General features: G+C 39.8%; 1 pseudogene; it reads right to left on the reverse strand.

Moving 5' to 3' along the window:
* Positions 1-12705: 12705 nt before the first annotated feature.
* LOC129478347 (melanoma inhibitory activity protein 2-like) lies at positions 12706-15338 on the reverse strand (annotated as a pseudogene).
* Between the last annotated feature and the right edge of the window lie 3449 nt (positions 15339-18787).

The following is an 18787-nucleotide window of genomic DNA, read 5'->3' on the forward strand; positions in this document are numbered from 1 at the left end:
TTGTCTACCAAGCTGTCCTTCCTCTAAAATACCATTTTTAAAGCCATGTTATCCAGTAGAAATAAAATGCAAACCACATAAGTAAGTTTGTTATACTGTAGAAACAGATAAAATGAATTTCGACAATATAGTTTATTTAATCTATCATTTCTACCCGTAATAAAATTATTGAGATATTTCCATTTTTTTCAAAGTCTTAGAAATCTGGATTATATTTTATACTTAAAGCACATGTCAGTTTGGACAAGCCACATTGCAAGTGCCCAGTGTGGCCAGAGCTTACTACATTGAACAGTCTGGGTTCAGAGCCTGTGCCGCATTCTCTAGCTCTCAATCATGTACTTCCTTATTTCATAGCTTTCTACCAGACCAAATTGCAAACAACTCCATAGAGTTGGCGGCTCCATTTTACACTTCCTCTGTCTTCACATTTTATTCCTGTGTGTGTAGTAAGCTATTAGTAATTGCCTATTGATGGATTGGTAATATTAATTTTATCTGTGACCTCTTAAACACAGCATACTTACTCCTACTACAGTGTCCTCAGGCTTGAAATTTCTCTCCTCTTACCCATATTTATATTATGATTCAATAACCAAATCACCTCTGTTTTGTTAGATCTGAATCTCTGTGGATATGTTGGATAAAATTATAAGAAATAGATGTGCATTATTTGCAGTTCTATTGCACTAGAGAGCAGCATTTTCACAGAATACTCATCGTTCAGACAATTCAGGCAAAATAGGATTTATAGCTGAAATCAATGAGATAATTGCCTCCATTGTTCTTTTTTACTTTCCTAACAGAACCTGGCCAACTACTCGTAAGAGTCTCCTGGTCACAGAATCCAACCATGAAGCAGAGGCCCTTCAATTTGATTACAATGGCAAAGACAGTTTTATAAGCTGAAACTAAATCACTGGGATAGGAATAGCTTATACAATTGCAGGAAGGGAAGGTCGTGAGGAATAAAAGGAAACTCTAGAGAGTACAAGGACAGATAGGGGACCTGAAGTAGAGGACATGATGAGGAGATTACTAAATTCTGTCAGGGGTGCTAAAATGGGGGGAGCATGAGAAACATACTATAACTGGGAATGTCAGTTTTAAAAATATAGTTTAACCACCCACTTTCCTTTCATCTCTGCACTCCTTTCTTCTCCAGACACTCCCCTCTGGCAATGCCTGCTTATTTAATTATGTTCTTGCTTGAGAAATTCCAGAGGCCAATCTTGAAACAAACCATGCATGGACCCCTGAGTGCAGAATCCTCCTGCTTAGTGAGGAGTCACTAACAATTAGTCCACCACAATTGGGCTGAATTCAAAATAATACCAACTAGACCTCCAGATGGGTGACTATCTGAGACAGCCACTGGAACAAGACACACAGACCCCGTCCCCTGCACCCCTTCTGCGTGCCTCCCATACCAGGCTTTCCTTTGAACACTCTATGGTAAATTTTAAAATTTAAGATGGTCCTTGTGACTACTGTTCACCATCTTCTTGGTTTGCTGCTTCTCCGATTAAAATCGCTTTTCCTCCCACCAACCTTCCTCTCTTATGTCTAGCTTTAGAGCAGCAAGCAGCTGAACCTGGGTTCAGTTACAATACAAACCTTACCTATTCCACAATTTTATAAACAAAATGCTGAGGTGTACTATTTCAAGCCCTATTATCAATTTACTTCAAGGGAAAGGTCCCCGAAAGAGAATGATTGAATTATAATTCTAGAACTCTGCCAATAAACAATAAAATTCCTTGATTTTTCTCATCATATAAATTGTCAAAGTTACAAATGTTATCTCCATACAGCCTAATGTTTTAAGACATCTTACAGTCTTTATTGAGAATCTGTCAATTGATTCTTATTAAATAAATAATTCATTTATTTAATTTTAAAGTCTTGTTTCTGTTTTTTATCAGTAACATCAATCTTAGCTCCCTGTTAACTTTCTTCTCGTATAATAACAAATATATCTGCTATTGCTTAATAATGGAATAGCTTAACTTGGGTTAATTTTACATTTTAAAATTCTCCACATTTTAAACTTTTGGTGACTTCACATGCTAGTGGAATTTTGACAGAAGAATCTTAAGATCACATCCAATTTAATAAAAACAAAGGCATAAATGAGGACCCACAGTGGCTTCTGATGAAGGGCTTGAGAATTTACTGTGGCCTAGCTGTGAAAATTCTCTTAAATTTCTGCTGCTGATATTTTTTTCATTCAGGACCTATGCATGTTGCCCATGCACTGGCCAATTTTTTAGTCAAAAACAGAAGCCTCAACATGTTCTTGCTGACTCCTGAGGGGCTGGGGAGATCTCAGTCTCAATACATATTCGTCACTTGTTAGCTGATGCCTGGCATTCTAAAACAAAAGCATCCCTCCTTTCCCTCACATATATTGTCAATGGAAATGAAAATGTTTACAGATGGAAGATTTTGCTTCTTAGTAATTTATGCCAGTGTTTGGCAAAGTGTATATAGTTTGCAGACTGGGCCAATCCATAATGCTTATTTTTTTCTATCTTATATTTGCTTTAATTTTATTTATTGAGATTTAATTTTAAATTTCTTACAGTTAATAATAAAATTGGAACTTGTATTTTGAATGTCTGTGATTTTAAAATTTCATTTTCTAGAAATTAATTTTTATTGCATTTTACAAAAGTACTGGCCTTCAATTGGTCTGTTGTCACAGATAGTTTGAAAAATACTAATTTTATTCCTTGCTGTATGGAGTAAGCAAGGGATACCCCCAACCTCCAACTTTAGAATAGATTTTGTTAGGAGAAAGGAAACACAGAGCCCCAGGAGAAATAAAATAGGAGGAATAATGGTTTCAGTGAAAAACATTGCTGCTCTTATTAATTTGCTCGAGGCTAGTCCCTGCACCTGTTCACAAACCTACTTTTCTACAAGCTTTCATTGAATACATTCTATGTTTAAGGCATTGTCCTTGGTGTCGAAAGGTATAGCCTTTATTTTCTTCTTGTTAAAGCTTTAGTCCCATGGTTCTCAGATTTGCCTGCTGTATATCAGAATAACGGGAAGCCTTGTTAAAGACTGTAGATGCCAGAGTTCCATTTGAAAACCCACTGAATAAATATCTATGTAAATGGCATCTTTAAAGTTGTATTTTCAAAAGGTTTTGCATGATTTTGATGTCTGGCTTGGTTTGGGTAGCACTACTTTAACTCTTGGTCACCTTTACCTTGAAATGAGGTAATGTAGAATTAGCAATGATTGGAATATAAAAAATGTAATAAACTAAATAATCATTTATTAAATACTCTACTTTTCCACATGATGGATACAAGGAAGTTGTAGTAGTGAGGGTAATTAATGCTGGATACTATAAGCACAATACTCTTATCTTAATGGCACCATGTAATAGATCTTTATATCTTGCTCACACGAGGTCCTGTGCATACTTTCCTGTGCATATTTCCAGGGTGTTTCCCTGGTGAACTCTTCTCAAAAGAGTAAATCAGAAATCCAGGCTCTTTCAGCTTGGAACCCCACCATCCTTATTACATGGCCTCTAGTTTGTCCATGAAACAGAAGAGAGAAGAGGATCATATCTGAGGGATTTTTAAAGACCAGGCCTATATGTGGTGTGCATACCTTTCGCTCACATTGCCTGTCTAGAAGTAGTCACGGCACCTCAATTAAATGAGAGGGGACAAAGAAATGACCTCTTCCCGAGTGTCTGGGAAGGAAAAGAAGTGGTTTGGTGAATACATAGTGTTTTCTCTGCCACAGATATGTAAAATGTAATCTCTGTTAATCTTTTAAGCAGCTTTATTTTCCCCAAAGTAGTGGTGAATAAGACCACTGAAGAGACACACTTTAAGCAAGTACAAGTTTATTACAGTAGATTCTATGAAGAGATTTGCAAACGGTGTTTGTTCTGCTCCCTCTTTGCCATTTGAAACATTATATGGTGATGGAGACCACTTGATTTTGTCTTATACATTATATCATCAGTACCTCTAAGAATGGGTGTATATTGGCTATCCCCCATGAAGTCCCCAAATACTACTGTTGCCATTTTACATTCCAGATATTTTGAAAGCAAGTTATCTTCTGGTCTACCTCGTACTATCTTTGATAGACAAAAATTCCTTAATACACAAAAGGAGAAGCAGTATTGTTAGACAATTGTTAGAGGTTTCCAACTCTTTAAAATCTGATCAAATCTTGTCTAAAATAATATTCTCAAATCTTAACTCATGAATTTTGCAGTCTCTTTGGGAGATGAATCATCCACTTTTGAAATATTGAGTGTAATATTGCATATGATAAAATACTAGTAGCAAATGTAGGGAAATTATACGTAGTAACTGTTAAGAGTTTAGGATCACAGGATAGTATAGAGAAGATAGAAGTCTGTCTGGCTTGAAGAATCTTTAAAGGTTTTATTTACTTTCATGATACCTGATGACAGTGCAGGGGCAAGCTAGAATTTTTCTTAAGCCTGAACAAAAGTAACTTATGCAAAGCTTCTCCAGATGTTATCATACATTGTCTTCCCAGACTTCTCAAAATTCTATCCTTTCTCCTTACCATTACATCCCATGTCCTGTAATAAGGTTTTCAGTAAAGTATGGTGGAAGAGGCTAGGGATTCTTGTCTTTATGTTATACTCCATGATCTACAATACTGCCAGTACACTCATTAGAATTTGAATATCTTCCACTTTTTTAGTTTTCAGGATGCTCTATATTTTAAGAATAACATTGACCCTTAAGGATCCCAAGAACCAAAAAACATGAGGAAACGAGAGGGGCAGGACCAGAGTGCTTTGTCTTACAGCATGATGCCCTGGAATTCGGTGTAAATATTAGACTTTTGCAAAGCTTCCTTAACATTAATTTTCCTCAGACTTAGATAATATAAATTCTCAGTAATTCTCCCTCATTTTTATTCTTAATGGTTCCTGGGCATTGTCATTTACTTTTGGACCCCAAATTGGGATCCTCACTGAATCCTACTGAAGGGTTCTGGCTTAGCCCTTAATAGCTTCTAGCCATTAAAAAGTCGAGTAGGGCAGTTAGTTCCTCCCAAGGCCATCATCTCTTTTATAAATCTTGACTGCTAACTGACCTATCTCACTGATTCCTCATTTGAGCAGACACCAGGTAATTGGATGCTTCAATATGTTCTTTCATTAACCTTTTTGTCCATTAATATTCTTCTTCTCTCTTTTTTTTTTTTTGAGACGGAGTCTCACTCTGTCGCCCAGGCTGAAGTGCAGTGGCGCCATCTGGGCTCACTACAAGCTCTGCCTCCCGGGTTCATGCCATTCTCCTGCCTCAGCCTCCCGAGTAGCTGGGACTACAGGCGCCCACCACCACGCCCAGCTAATTTTTTGTATTTTTAGTAGAGACAAGGTTTCACCGTGTTAGCCAGGATGGTCTCCATCTTCTGACCTCGTGATCCACCCCCCTCGGCCTCCCAAAGTGCTAGGATTACAGGCGTGAGCCACCGCGCCTGGCCTGTGCATTAATATTCTTATCCAGCACCAGATGATCTGGATCTTTCATGGCTCTTCCAGAATGTGCTGTACTTTTTCCATAATTTATCAAGGTTGGTCTCTGGTCACTGCATGCATGAGGACACTGAAAGGGAGATTGTTCTTCTGGATAGGCCCCATGTGAATTCACTTCTCTAGGATGGTGGTTGGTAACTAAGTTTGAGGAGCTGGAACACACAATCCAGCCTTGTCGAATAGAAAGGAACTTAAAACTCAGTGAGCTTAGGTGATTTAAACAGTCACTCTACATGTTAAAAGTAGAATCCATAAAAGTTAGGTGAAGGTATGACCACTGAAACGCATCTAAATCCAAATATAAATACAGCATTTTTATTGGGATAAGAGATTAGCCACTTCAAATTGTTTTTTTCTTATTAGGTTTAGGTGCTGAGTTTCTGAGCTGGATCCTTAGGAAATAACTCATCAGAAAAAAATTTATATGTCCAAAATTGTTCATTGAACCATGATTCAAAAATAACAACACTTTTTAAACAACCCAATGTTCAGTAAAAGAGAATGGTTAAACAACTGATGATGCACCTAAGTGATAGATTAACCATTTTCTTTTTTTTTAAATCAACTAAAATTTATTTAATTAAGCATAAAATTACTTTCACATTTGTCTACAACCACAGTAAATACAGTTCTTGGCATAAAGACACAAACTTTATAATTTAAAGCCTCCCTACCTGCAAGATTACATATATAAAACTCCCATTATTGGGTGGTGGAGCCAAGATGGCCGAATAGGAACAGCTCCGGTCTACAGCTCCCAGCCTGAGCGACACAGAAGACGGGTGATTTCTGCATTTGTTTGAGGTACTGGTTTCATCTCACTAGGGAGTGCCAAACAGTGGGTGCAGGACAGTCGGTGAAGTGCACTTTGCATGAGCCGAAGCAAGGCAAGGCATTGCCTCACTCGGGAAGCGCAAGGGGTCAGGGAGTTCCCTTTCCTAGTCAAAGAAAGGGGTAACAGACGGCACCTGGAATATCGGGTCAGTCCCACCCTAATACTGCGCTTTTCCAAGGGGCCTGGAAAACGGCACACTAGGAGATTGTGTCCCACACCTGGCTCGGAGGGTCCTATGCCCAGGGAGTCTCGCTGATTGCTAGCACAGCAGTCTGAGATCAAGCAGCAAGGCGGCAGCGAGGCTGGGGGAGGGGCGCCCGCCATTGCCCAGGCTTGCTTAGGTAAACAAAGCAGCCAGGAAGCTCGAATTGGGTGGAGCCCACTACAGCTCAAGGAGTCCTGCCTGCCTCTGTAGGCTCCACCTCTGGGGGCAGGGCACAGACAAACAAAAAGTCAGCAGGAACCTCCAAAGACTTAAATGTCCCTGTCTGACTGACAGCTTTGAAGAGAGTAGTGGTTCTCCCAGCACGCAGCTGGAGATCTGAGAACAGACAGGCTGCCTCCTAATGTGGGTCCCTCACCCCCGAGCAGCCTAACTGGGAGGCACCCCCAAGTAGGGACAGACTGACACCTCACTCGGCCGGGTACTCCTCTGAGACAAAACTTCCAGAGGAACTATCAGACAGCTGAATTTGTGGTCTCACGAAAATCCGCTGTTCTGCAGCCACCGCTGCTGACACCCAGCCAAACAGGGTCTGGAGTGGACCTCTAGTAAACTCCAACAGACCTGCAGCTGAGGGTCCTGTCTGGTAGAAGGAAAACTAACAAACAGAAAGGACATCTACACCAAAAACCCATCTGTACATCACCATCATCAAAGACCAAAAGTAGATAAAACCACAAAGATGGGGAAAAAACAGAGCAGAAAAACTGGAAACTCTAAAAAGCGGAGCACGTCTCCTCCTCCAAAGGAACGCAGTTCCTCACCAGCAACGGAACAAAGCTGGATGGAGGATGACTTTGACGAGTTGAGAGAAGAAGGCTTCAGACGATCAAACTAGTCTGAGCTACGGGAGGAAATTCAAAACAATAGCAAAGAAGTTAAAAACTTTGAAAAAAAATTAGAAGAATGGATAACTAGAATAACCAATGGAGAGAAGGGCTTAAAGGAGCTGATGGAGCTGAAACTCAAGTTTCGAGAACTACACGAAGATTGCAGAAGCCTCAGTAGCAGATGTGATCAACTGGAAGAAAGGGTATCGCTGATGGAGGATGAAATGAATGAAATGAAGCGAGAAGGGAAGTTTAGAGAAAAAAGAATACAAAGAAATGAACAAAGCCTCCAAGAAATTTGGGACTGTGTGAAAAGACCAAACCTACGTCTGATTGGTGTACCTGAAAATGACGGGGAGAATGGAACCAAGTTGGAAAACACTCTGCAGGATATTATCCAGGAGAACTTCCCCAATCTAGCAAGGCAGGCCAACATTCAGATTCAGGAAATACAGAGAACGCCACAAAGATACTCCTCGAGAAGAGCAACTCCAAGACACATAATTGTCAGATTCACCAAAGCTGAAATGAAGGAAAAAATGTTAAGGGCAGCCAGAGAGAAAGGTCGGGTTACCCACAAAGGGAAGCCAATCAGACTAACAGCTGATCTCTCGGCAGAAACTCTACAAGCCAGAAGAGAGTGGGGGCTGATATTCAACATTCTTAAAAAAAGAATTTTCAACCCAGAATTTCCTGTCCAGCCAAACTAAGCTTCATAAGTGAAGGAGAAATAAAATACTTTACAGACAAGCAAACTCTGAGTGATTTTGTCACCACCAGGCCTGCCCTAAAAGAGCTCCTGAAGGAAGCACTAAACATGGAAAGGAACAACCGGTACCAGCCACTGCAAAAACATGCCAAATTGTAAAGACCATTGAGGCTAGGAAGAAATTGCATCAACTAACGAGCAAAATAACCAACTAACATCATAATGACAGGATCAGATTCACACATAACAATATTAACTTTAAATGTAAATGGGCTAAATTCTCCAATTAACAGACACAGACTGGCAAACTGGATAAGGAGTCAGGACCCATCAGTGTGCTGTATTCAGGAAACCCATCTCACGTGCAGAGACACATATAGACTCAAAATAAAGGGATGGAGGAAGATCTATCAAGCAAATGGAAAACAAAAAAAGGCAGGGGTTGCAATCCTAGTCTCTGACAAAATAGACTTTAAACCGACAAAGATCAAAAGAGACAAAGAAGGCCATTACATAATGGTAAAGGGATCAATTCAACAAGAAGAGCTAACTATCCTAAATATATATGCACCCAACACAGGAGCACCCAGATTCATAAAGCAAGTCCTGAGTGACCTACAAAGGGACTTAAACTCCCACACAATAATAATGGGAGATTTTAACACCCCACTGTCAACATTAGACAGATCAAGGAGACAGAAAGTTAACAAGGATATCCAGGAATTGAACTCAGCTCTGCATAAAGTGGACCTAATAGACATCTACAGAACTCTCCACCCCAAATCAACAGAATATACATTTTTCTCAGCACCACACCATACCTATTCCAAAATTGACCACATAGTTGGAAGTAAAGCTCTCCTCAGCAAATGTAAAAGAACAGAAGTTATAACAAACTGTGTCTCAGACCACAGTGCAATCAAACTAGAACTCAGGATTAAGAAACTCACTCAAAACCACTCAACTACATGGAAACTGAACAACCTGCTCCTGAATGACTATTGGGTACATAATGAAATGAAGGCAGAAATAAAGATGTTCTTTGAAACTAACAAGAACAAAGACACAACATACCAGAATCTCTGGGACACGTTCAAAGCAGTGTGTAGAGGGAAATTTAGAGCACTAAATGCCCACAAGAGAAAGCAGGAAAGATCCAAAATTGACACCCTAACATCACAATTAAAAGAACTAGAAAAGCAAGAGCAAACACATTCAAAAGCTAGCAGAAGGCTAGAAATAACTAAAATCAGAGCAGAACTGAAGGAAATAGAGACACAAAAAACCCTTCAAAAAATTAATGAATCCAGGAGCTGGTTTTTTGAAAAGATCAACAAAATTGATAGACCGCTAGCAAGACTAATAAAGAAGAAAAGAGAGAAGAATCAAATAGATGCAATAAAAAATGAAAAAGGGGATATCACCACCGATCCCACAGAAATACAATCTACCATCAGAGAATACTAGAAACACCTCTATGCAAATAAACTAGAAAATCTAGAAGAAATGGATAAATTCCTCGACAAATACATCCTCCCAAGACTAAACCAGGAAGAAGTTGAATCTCTGAATAGACCAATAACAGGTTCTGAAATTGTGGCAATAATCAATAGCTTACCAACAAAAAGAGTCCAGGACCTGATGGATTCACAGCCGAATTCTACCAGAAGTACAAGGAGGAACTGGTACCATTCCTTCTGAAACTATTCCAATCGATAGAAAAAGAGGGTATCCTCCCTAACACATTTTATGAGGCCAGCATCATCCTGATACCAAAGCCTGGCAGAGACATAACCAAAAAAGAGAATTTCAGACCAATATCCTTGATGAACATTGATGCAAAAGTCCTCAATAAAATACTGGCAAACTGAATCCAGCAGCACATCAAAAAGCTTATACACCATGATCAAGTGGCCTTCATCCCTGGGATGCAAGGCTGGTTCAACATATGCAAATCAATAAGTGTAATCCAGCATATAAACAGAACCAAAGACAAAAACTATATGATTATCTCAATAGATGCAGAAAAGGCCTTTGACAAAATTCAACAACATTTCATGCTAAAAACTCTCAATAAATTAGGTATTGATGGGACATATCTCAAAATAATAAGAGCTGTCTATGACAAACCCACAGCCAATATCATACTGAATGGGCAAAAACTGGAAGCATTCCCTTTGAAAACTGGCACAATACAGGGATGCTCTCTCTCACCACTCCTATTCAACATAGTGCTGGAAGTTCTGGCCAGGGCAATCAGGCAGGAGAAGGAAATAAAGGGCATTCAATTAGGAAAAGAGGAAGTCAAATTGTCCCTGTTTGCAGATGACATGATTGTATATCTAGAAAACTCCATCGTCTCAGCCCAAAATATCCTTAAGCTGATTAGCAACTTCAGCAAAGTCTCAGGATACAAAATCAACGTACAAAAATCACAAGCATTCTTGTACACCAATCACAGACAAACAGAGAGCCAAATCATGAGTGAACTCCCATTCACAATTGCTTCAAAGAGAATAAAATACCTAGGAATCCAACTTACAAGGGATGTGACGGACCTCTTCAAGGAGAATTACAAACCACTGCTCAATGAAATAAAAGAGGATACAAACAAATGGAAGAATATTCCATGCTCATGGGTTGGAAGAATCTATATTGTGAAAATGGCCATACTGCCCAAGGTAATTTATAGATTCAATGCCATCCCCATCAAGCTACCAATGACTTTCTTCACAGAATTGGAAAAAACTACTTTAAAGTTCATATGGAACCAAAAAGGAGCCTGCATCGCCAAGTCAATCCTAAGCCAAAAGAGCAAAGCTGGAGGCATCACGCTACCTGACTTCAAACTATACTACAAGGCTACAGTAACCAAAACAGCATGGTACTGGTACCACGACAGAGACATAGATCAATAGAACAGAACAGAGCCCTTAGAAATGATGCTGCATATCTACAACTATCTGATCTTTGACAAACCTGACAAAAACAAGAAATGGGGAAAGGATTCCCTATTTAATAAATGGTGCTGGGAAAACTGGCTAGCCATATGTAGAAAGCTGAAACTGGATCCCTTCCTTTCACCTTATACAAAAATTAATTCAAGATGGATTAAAGACTTAAATGTTAGACCTAAAACCATTAAAATCCTACAAGAAAACCTAGGCAATACCATTCAGGACATAGGCGTGGGCAAGGACTTCATGTCTAAAACACCAAAAGCAATGGCAACAAAAGCCAAAATTGACAAATGGGATCTAATTAAACTAAAGAGCTTCTGCACAGCAAAAGAAACTACCATCAGAGTGAACAGGCAACCTACACAATGGGAGAAAATTTTTGCAACCTACTCATCTGACAAAGGGCTAATATCCAGAATCTAAAATGAACTCAAACAAATTTACAAGAAAAGAACAAACAACCCCATCAAAAAGTGGGCAAAGGACATGAACAGACACTTCTCAAAAGAAGACATTTATGCAGCCAAAAAACACATGAAGAAATGCTCATCATCACTGGCCATCAGAGAAAGGCAAATCAAAACCACAGTGAGATACCATCTCACACCAGTTAGAATGGCCATCATTAAAAAAATCAGGAAACAACAGGTGCTGGAGAGGATGTGGAGAAATAGGAACACTTTGACACTGTTGGTGGGACTGTAAACTAGTTCAACCATTGTGGAAGTCAGTGTGACGATTCCTCAGGGATCTAGAACTAGAAATACCATTTGACCCAGCCATCCCATTACTGGGTATATACCCAAAGGACTATAAATCATGCTGCTATAAAGACACATGCACACGTATGTTTATTGCGGCACTATTTACAATAGCAAAGAGTTGGAACCAACCCAAATGTCCAACAACGATAGACCGGATTAAGAAAATGTGGCACATATACACCATGGAATACTATGCAGCCATAAAAAATGATGAGTTCGTGTCCTTTGTAGGGACATGGATGAAATTGGAAAACATCATTCTCAGTAAACTATCGCAAGGACAAAAAACCAAACACTGCATGTTCTCACTCATAGGTGGGAATTGAACAATGAGAACTCATGGACACAAGAAGGGGAACATCACACTCCGGGGACTGTTGTGGGGTTGGGGGAGGGGGGAGGGACAGCATTAGGAGATATACCTAATGCTAAATGACGAGTTAATGGGTGCAGGAAATCAATATGGCACATGGATACATATGTAACAAACCTGCACATTGTGCACATGTACCCTAAAACCTAAAGTATAATAATAAAAATAAAAATAAAAAAATAAAAAATAAAAAAACTCCCATTATTGTTTGTATAATCGTGGATTATTTTATCAAATTAAAATAGTTACATTAACCAGAATAAAATAAAATGGAAATAATTTACTCATAAGATTCATATTTAAATCATCTTTATTTAGAAAACACTATCCTGAGAATTATAATTCCATTAAGCTTCAGTGTGAGCAAAAGTGTAATCGCTTAAGTAACAGCAGTTACTTAAACTGAAAATGAGATCAGTCAAAATTACTTTTGAAGACAGCAAAAATATTGTCAGGTTTCTTGCTGTGGTTCTGGATGTTCAGTAGCGGGCTCATTTGAAGGCAGAATCAGCCCTGCAGGGAACTCACTTCTACCTTCAGAATGTGGGGTTTAGGGGGAAAAATCCAGGTCTCGGGGGAAGATAAGGAGGAAACCCCTCGGTGGATAGACATTTCTCATGCAAATGGAGCATGTGGTGGATCTGGGAAATCCCTTGGTGGAAAATAATCTTGAGAAGCTCCAAACACAGTTCCTGGAGAAGGTGGGGGGAAAGGAGGTCCTCTTCTCATGAACCGGCGCTTGTATCCCCCAGAAACAATGGACCTCTGATTGGACCAAGAGGCGGAGGAAAAAAGTGAGGGCCAGTTGCTTCATTTTCAGTGGGGAGAGATGAATCAGGCACATTTAAGTTACCAAAGTCATCTCTGGCATCATTTCGACTGGATTCCATTTCTGAAAGCATTGACCCATCCATTTTATCCAAAGAAGTCATATTAAACCTTCTGAGTTCTGCTGGTCCAGACAGTGTGCCAGAATTAGAATAAAATCTGTCTTGCCTTTGTGGAGAAAGAGCTGAATCAGGACATGACTGTCCTGGTGGAGGAAACATCATCCTACAGTCCTGTTCCCATGGAGGTGACAGGGACCCAGTGTCAGAAGAAGCCCTGTGAGGATTGGTTAACCTATCACATCTTGATTCTCCTCTTTCATTGGTAATCTGATGGTCCAGAGGATTCCCTGGACCTCTTGAGCCTCTTCCTCCTCCTCCTGTTAGCAAAGACGAGAGTCTGAGTGGGCCCGCCAACAAAGTTGGAGGACAGAGAAAAGCTCTTGTTTCGGATGAAGGCCGGCCCAATGGTGAGGGACCATATGGGGAATGCTCTCTGCCAAATGCCGTATTTGGAACATAAAGTGCATAAGGATCTTTTCCTAAAAGTTCAAATTTAAACTGTGCTTCAGTTAATTTTTGTCTGTTGTGAGCACTTTCTTTCCTTAAATCATTGAGGTTTCTTTCAGCAGTCCAAGCTGCCAACCAATTATTATGTGCTCTTTTCTCGTGGGAAATAATCCATCCTTGATAAGAATGAATAGTTCTCTCCAACTCTTCTTTAAGACCTTTAGCTCACTTTCTATAGGTCTCCAACTCTTCAGTGGCATGGCTAATCTTTTCGTGTACTTTAGAAAGTTTCTCTTCCTTCTCTAACCGGTAATTTTCCTCTACTGTTAATTTCCTCTGGAGTTTCATTTCATTTTCTTGATATAATTCAATCATCACTTTAAGTTTTTGTTGAAGCTTCTGATTCTCACTTTCAAATTTGTGTTTTCTGACTGCAAAGATGCTTGTTCAGTCTGAAGATTTTTAATATGCTCTGCAAGCTCTTCCTTTGTTTTATCAACTTCAGATAACTGACTATAAATTTGGTTTCTTTCTCCTTCTGAGATTTTTAAAGAAGCATTTAACTTAGCAGCATAAATCAGTTTCTTCAAAGCTCCTTTTGGAGGATTATCTAAGTAAGCACCATTTTCCGATTCACTGTTCATTTCTAATTCCAAGTTACCATCATCCGTTATGGTAACTTCTCCAAGCATAGCAGCCTGATCTTTCATTTTTAGCAAGCATTCAGTCAGAGTCTTGATGTGATTTTCTTTATCATTTAGAACTTGTTCTGCGTGTACTTTGGAGTCTTCAAATGTTATTTTCTGTTTATTAAGTTCACTCACGTGTTCTTTCCATACCTCAGCTTCTTGCAAAAGCTGTTTCTCGTTTTCCTGAAGTTTAGAATGTTCATTCAAAGCATCTTTTATTGCGATCTTCAGTCGTTCTTCATTCATTTGAAATATCGTGAAGTTCATTTTGGCTTCAGCTACTTGTGATTTGAGGGATTTTGACTCATCTTTTAGAGACTGTATCATTTTGCAAATATCCACCATCAATTCACCTTGTTCAGAATGTTTAGATTTCTCTTATTTTAACTCTTTTTCTGGACAGAGTATTTCATTCTCAAGTTCAGAATTGGACCTGTTTAGCTTTTCACAGGTTGCCTCCTTCCCAAAGCTGGCATCCTTTAAAGATGACTCTACTTCATACTCTTTTTTTTTTTTTTTTTTTTTTTTTTTTTTTTTTTTTTTTGAGACGGAGTCTTGCTCTTTCGCCCAGGCTGGAGTGCAGTGGCGCAATCTCGGCTCACTGCAAGCTCCGCGTCCCGGGTTCATGCCATTCTCCTGCCTCAGCCTCTCCGAGTAGCTGGGACTACAGGCGCCCGCCACCATGCCCGGCTAATTTTTTGTATTTTTTAGTAGAGACGGGGTTTCACCGTGGTCTCGATCTCCTGACCTTGTGATCCGCCCGCCTCGGCCTCCCAAAGTGCTGGGATTACAAGCGTGAGCCACCGCGCCCGGCCGCCTTCATACTCTTTTTGAACACGGCTAAATTTTTCAAGTAGTTTACATTCTTCTTCAATTAGTTCTGAAAGCGTTACAGCAAGCTTTTTTTCTCTTCCCACATAAAGCCGACTCCTAACCGATCTAAAACTTCTCCACACAAAAAAAGAGAACAGCAAAAAATCCATCAACAGCTGCACTATCACCAACTCCCATGGAAAACCATAAGGATTAGAGTCTGGTTTCATACTTTCAGGCAGTGCTGCCACAACTCTGCTTGGCTCCTCCAAGACCAGCCCCAAATACCGCTGAGGGGTAGCCCCAGGCTCCTCAGTAGCGCGAAGGCTGCTCTGGCGGTTGCCACAATAAACTTGGCCTGTTGGGGCCACAATAAGCAGCAGAGAACACGCAGCCTTCAGTCTGGAACCCGAATCCGCACGCAGCAAACAGAGCGGACCATGGTGGAGCCGGCTGCGGGGCGAGCTGAGGACACGGGCAACCTTAGGTCTCAGAGGCCCACGCTGCCCACTCCAGCCCCCTTGTTACATTTTACATCCTGAGGCAGCGCCTTTTATTATTATACTTTAAGTTCGGGGTACATGTGCAGAACGTGCAGGTTTGTTAGGTAGGTATACACATCGCATTGTGGTTTGCTGCACCCATCAACCCATGACCTACGTTAGGTATTTCTCCTAATGCTATCCCTCCCCTAGCCCCCCAACCCCCCACAGGCCCCAGTGTGTGATGTTCCCCTCCTTGTGTCCATGTGTTCTCATTGTTCAACTCCCACTTATGAGCGAGAACATGTGGTGTGTGGTTTTCTGTTCTTGTGATAATTTGCTGAGAATGATGGTTTATTGATTTGCATATGTTGAACCAGCCTTGCATCCCAGGGATGAAGCCCACTTGATCTTGGCAGATAAGCTTTTTGATGCGCTGCTGGATTCCGCTTGCCAGTATTTTATTGAGGATTTTCGCATCGATGTTCATCAGGGATATTGGCCTGAAATTTTCTTTTTTTTTGTTGTGTCTCTGCCAGGTTTTGGTATCAGGATGATGCTGGCCTCATACAATCAGTTAGGGAGGATTCCCTCTTTTTCTATTGGAATAGTTTCAGAAGGAATGGTACCAGCTTCTCTTTGTACCTCTGGTAGAATTCGGCTGTGAATCTGTCTGGTCCTGGACGTTTTTTGGTTGATAGGCTATTAATTACTACCTGAATTTCAGAACTTGTTATTGGTCTATTCAAGGATTCAACTTCTTCCTGGTTTAGACTTGGGAGGGTGTATGTGTCCAGGAATTTATCCATTTCTTCTAGATTTTCTAGTTTATTTGTGTAGAGTTGTTTATAGTATTCTCTCTGATGGTAGTTTGTATTTCTGTGGGATCAGTGGTGATACCCCCTTTATCATTGTTTATTGCATCTATTTGATTCTTCTCTCTTCTTTGTTGTCTGGCTAGTGGTCTATCTATTTTGTCAATCTCTTCAAAAAAACCCGCTCCTGGATTCATTGATTTTTTTGAAGGGTTTTTCATGTCTCCCTCCTCTTCAGTTCTGCTCTGATCTTAGTTATTTCTTGCCTTCTGCTAGCTTTTGAATGTGTTTGCTCTTGCTTCTCTAGTTCTTTTAACTGTGATGTTAGGGTGTCAATCTTAGATCTTTCCTACTTTCTTTTTTGGGCATCTAGTGCTATAAATTTCCCGCTTAACAGTGCTTTAAATGTGTCCCAGAGATTCTGGTACATTGTGTGTTTGTTGTCATTGGTTTCAAATAACTTCTTTATTTTTCCCTTTATTTCATTATTTACCCAGTAGTCATTTAGGAACAGGTTCAGTTTCCATGTAGTTGTGCAGTTTTGAGTGAGTTTCTTAATCCTGAGTTCTAATTTGACTGCACTGTGGTCTAAGAGACTTATGATTTCCTTTCTTTTGCATTTGCTGAGGAGTGTTTTACTTCTGACTATGTGGTGAATTTTAGAATAAGTGCGATGTGGTGCTGAGAAGAATGTATATTCAGTTGATTTGGGGTGGAGAGTTCTGTAGGTATCTATTAAGACCACTTGATCCAGAACTGAGTTCAAGTCCTGAGTATCCTTGTTAATTTTCTGTCTCGTTGATCTGTCTAATATTGACAGTGGAGCATTAAAGTCTCCCACTATTATTGAGTGGGAGTCTAAGTCTCTTTGTAGGTCTCTAAGAACTTGTTTTATGAATGTGGGTGCTCATGTATTGGGTGCATATATATTTAGGATAGTTAGCTCTTCTTGTTGCATTGATCCCTTTACCATTATGTAATGTCCTTCTTTGTCTATTTTGATCTTTGTTGGTTTAAAGTCTGTTTTATCAGAGACTAGGATTGCAACCCCTGCTTTTCTTTTTCTTTGCTTTCCATTTGCTTAGTAAATATTCCTCCATCCCTTTATTTTGAGCCTATGTGTGTCTTTGCATGTGAGATGGGTCTCCTGAATATAGCACACTGATGGGTCTTTACTCTTTATACAGTTGGCTAGTCTGTGTCTTTTAATTGGGGCATTTAGCCCATTTACATTTAAGGTTAATTTAATTAAGGTTAATTTGATCCTGTCATTATGATGCTAGCTGGTTATTTTGCCTGTTAGTTGATGCAGTTTTTTCATAGTGTCAATGGACTTTAAAATTTGGTATGTTTTTGCAGTGGCGGGTACTGGTTGTTCCTTTCCATGTTTAGTGCTTCCTTCAGGTGCTCTTGTAAGGCAGGCCTGCTGTTGACAAAATCTCTCAGCATTTGCTTGTCTCATAAAGGATTTTATTTCTCCTTCACTTATGAAGCTTAGTTTGGCTGGACATGAAATTCTGGGTTGAAAATTCTTTTCTTTAAAAATGTTGAATATTGGCCCGCACTCTCTTCTGGCTTGTAGGGTTTCTGCAGAGAGATCTGCTGTTAGTCTGATGGGCTTCCTTTGTGGGTAACCTGACCTTTCTCTCTGGCTGCCCTTAACATTTTTTTCTTCATTTCAACCTTGGTGAATCTAACGATTATGTGTCTTGGGGTTGGTCTTCTCGAGGAGTATCTTTGTGGTGTTCTCTGTATTTCTTGAATTTAAATGTTGGCCTGTTTTGCTAGGTTGGGGAAGTTCTCCTGGATAATATCCTGAAGAGTGTTTTTCAACTTGGTTCCATGCTCCCCATCACTTTCTAGTACACCAGTCAAACATAGATTTGGTCTTTTCACATAGTCGCATATTGCTTGGAGGTTTTGTTTGTTCCTTTTCATTCTTTTTTCTCTAATCTTGTCTTCTCAACTTATTTCATTAAGTTGATCTTTAATCTCTGATATCCTTTCTTCCACGTGATCAATTTGGCTATTGATACTTGTGTATGCTTCACGAAGTTCTAGTGCTGTGTTTTTCAGGTCATTTATGTTCTTCTCTAAACTGGTTATTCTAGTTAGCAATTGCTCTAACTTTTTTCAAGGTTCTTAGCTTCCTTGCATGGGTTAGAAAATGCTCCGTTAGCTTGGAGGGGTTTGTTATTACCCACCTTCTGAACCCTAATTCTGTCTATTTGTCAAACTCATTCTCTGTCCAGTTTTGTTACCTTGCTAGCGAGGAGTGGAGATTCTTTGGAGGAAAAGAGGCGTTCTGGTTTTTGGAATTTTCAGCCTTTTTGCACTGGTTTCTCCCTATCTTTGTGGATTTATCTACCTTTGATCTTTGATGTTGGTGACCTTTGG

The sequence above is a fragment of the Symphalangus syndactylus genome, chromosome 3, assembly GCF_028878055.3.
Source record: "Symphalangus syndactylus isolate Jambi chromosome 3, NHGRI_mSymSyn1-v2.1_pri, whole genome shotgun sequence".
Lineage (NCBI taxonomy): Eukaryota > Metazoa > Chordata > Mammalia > Primates > Hylobatidae > Symphalangus > Symphalangus syndactylus.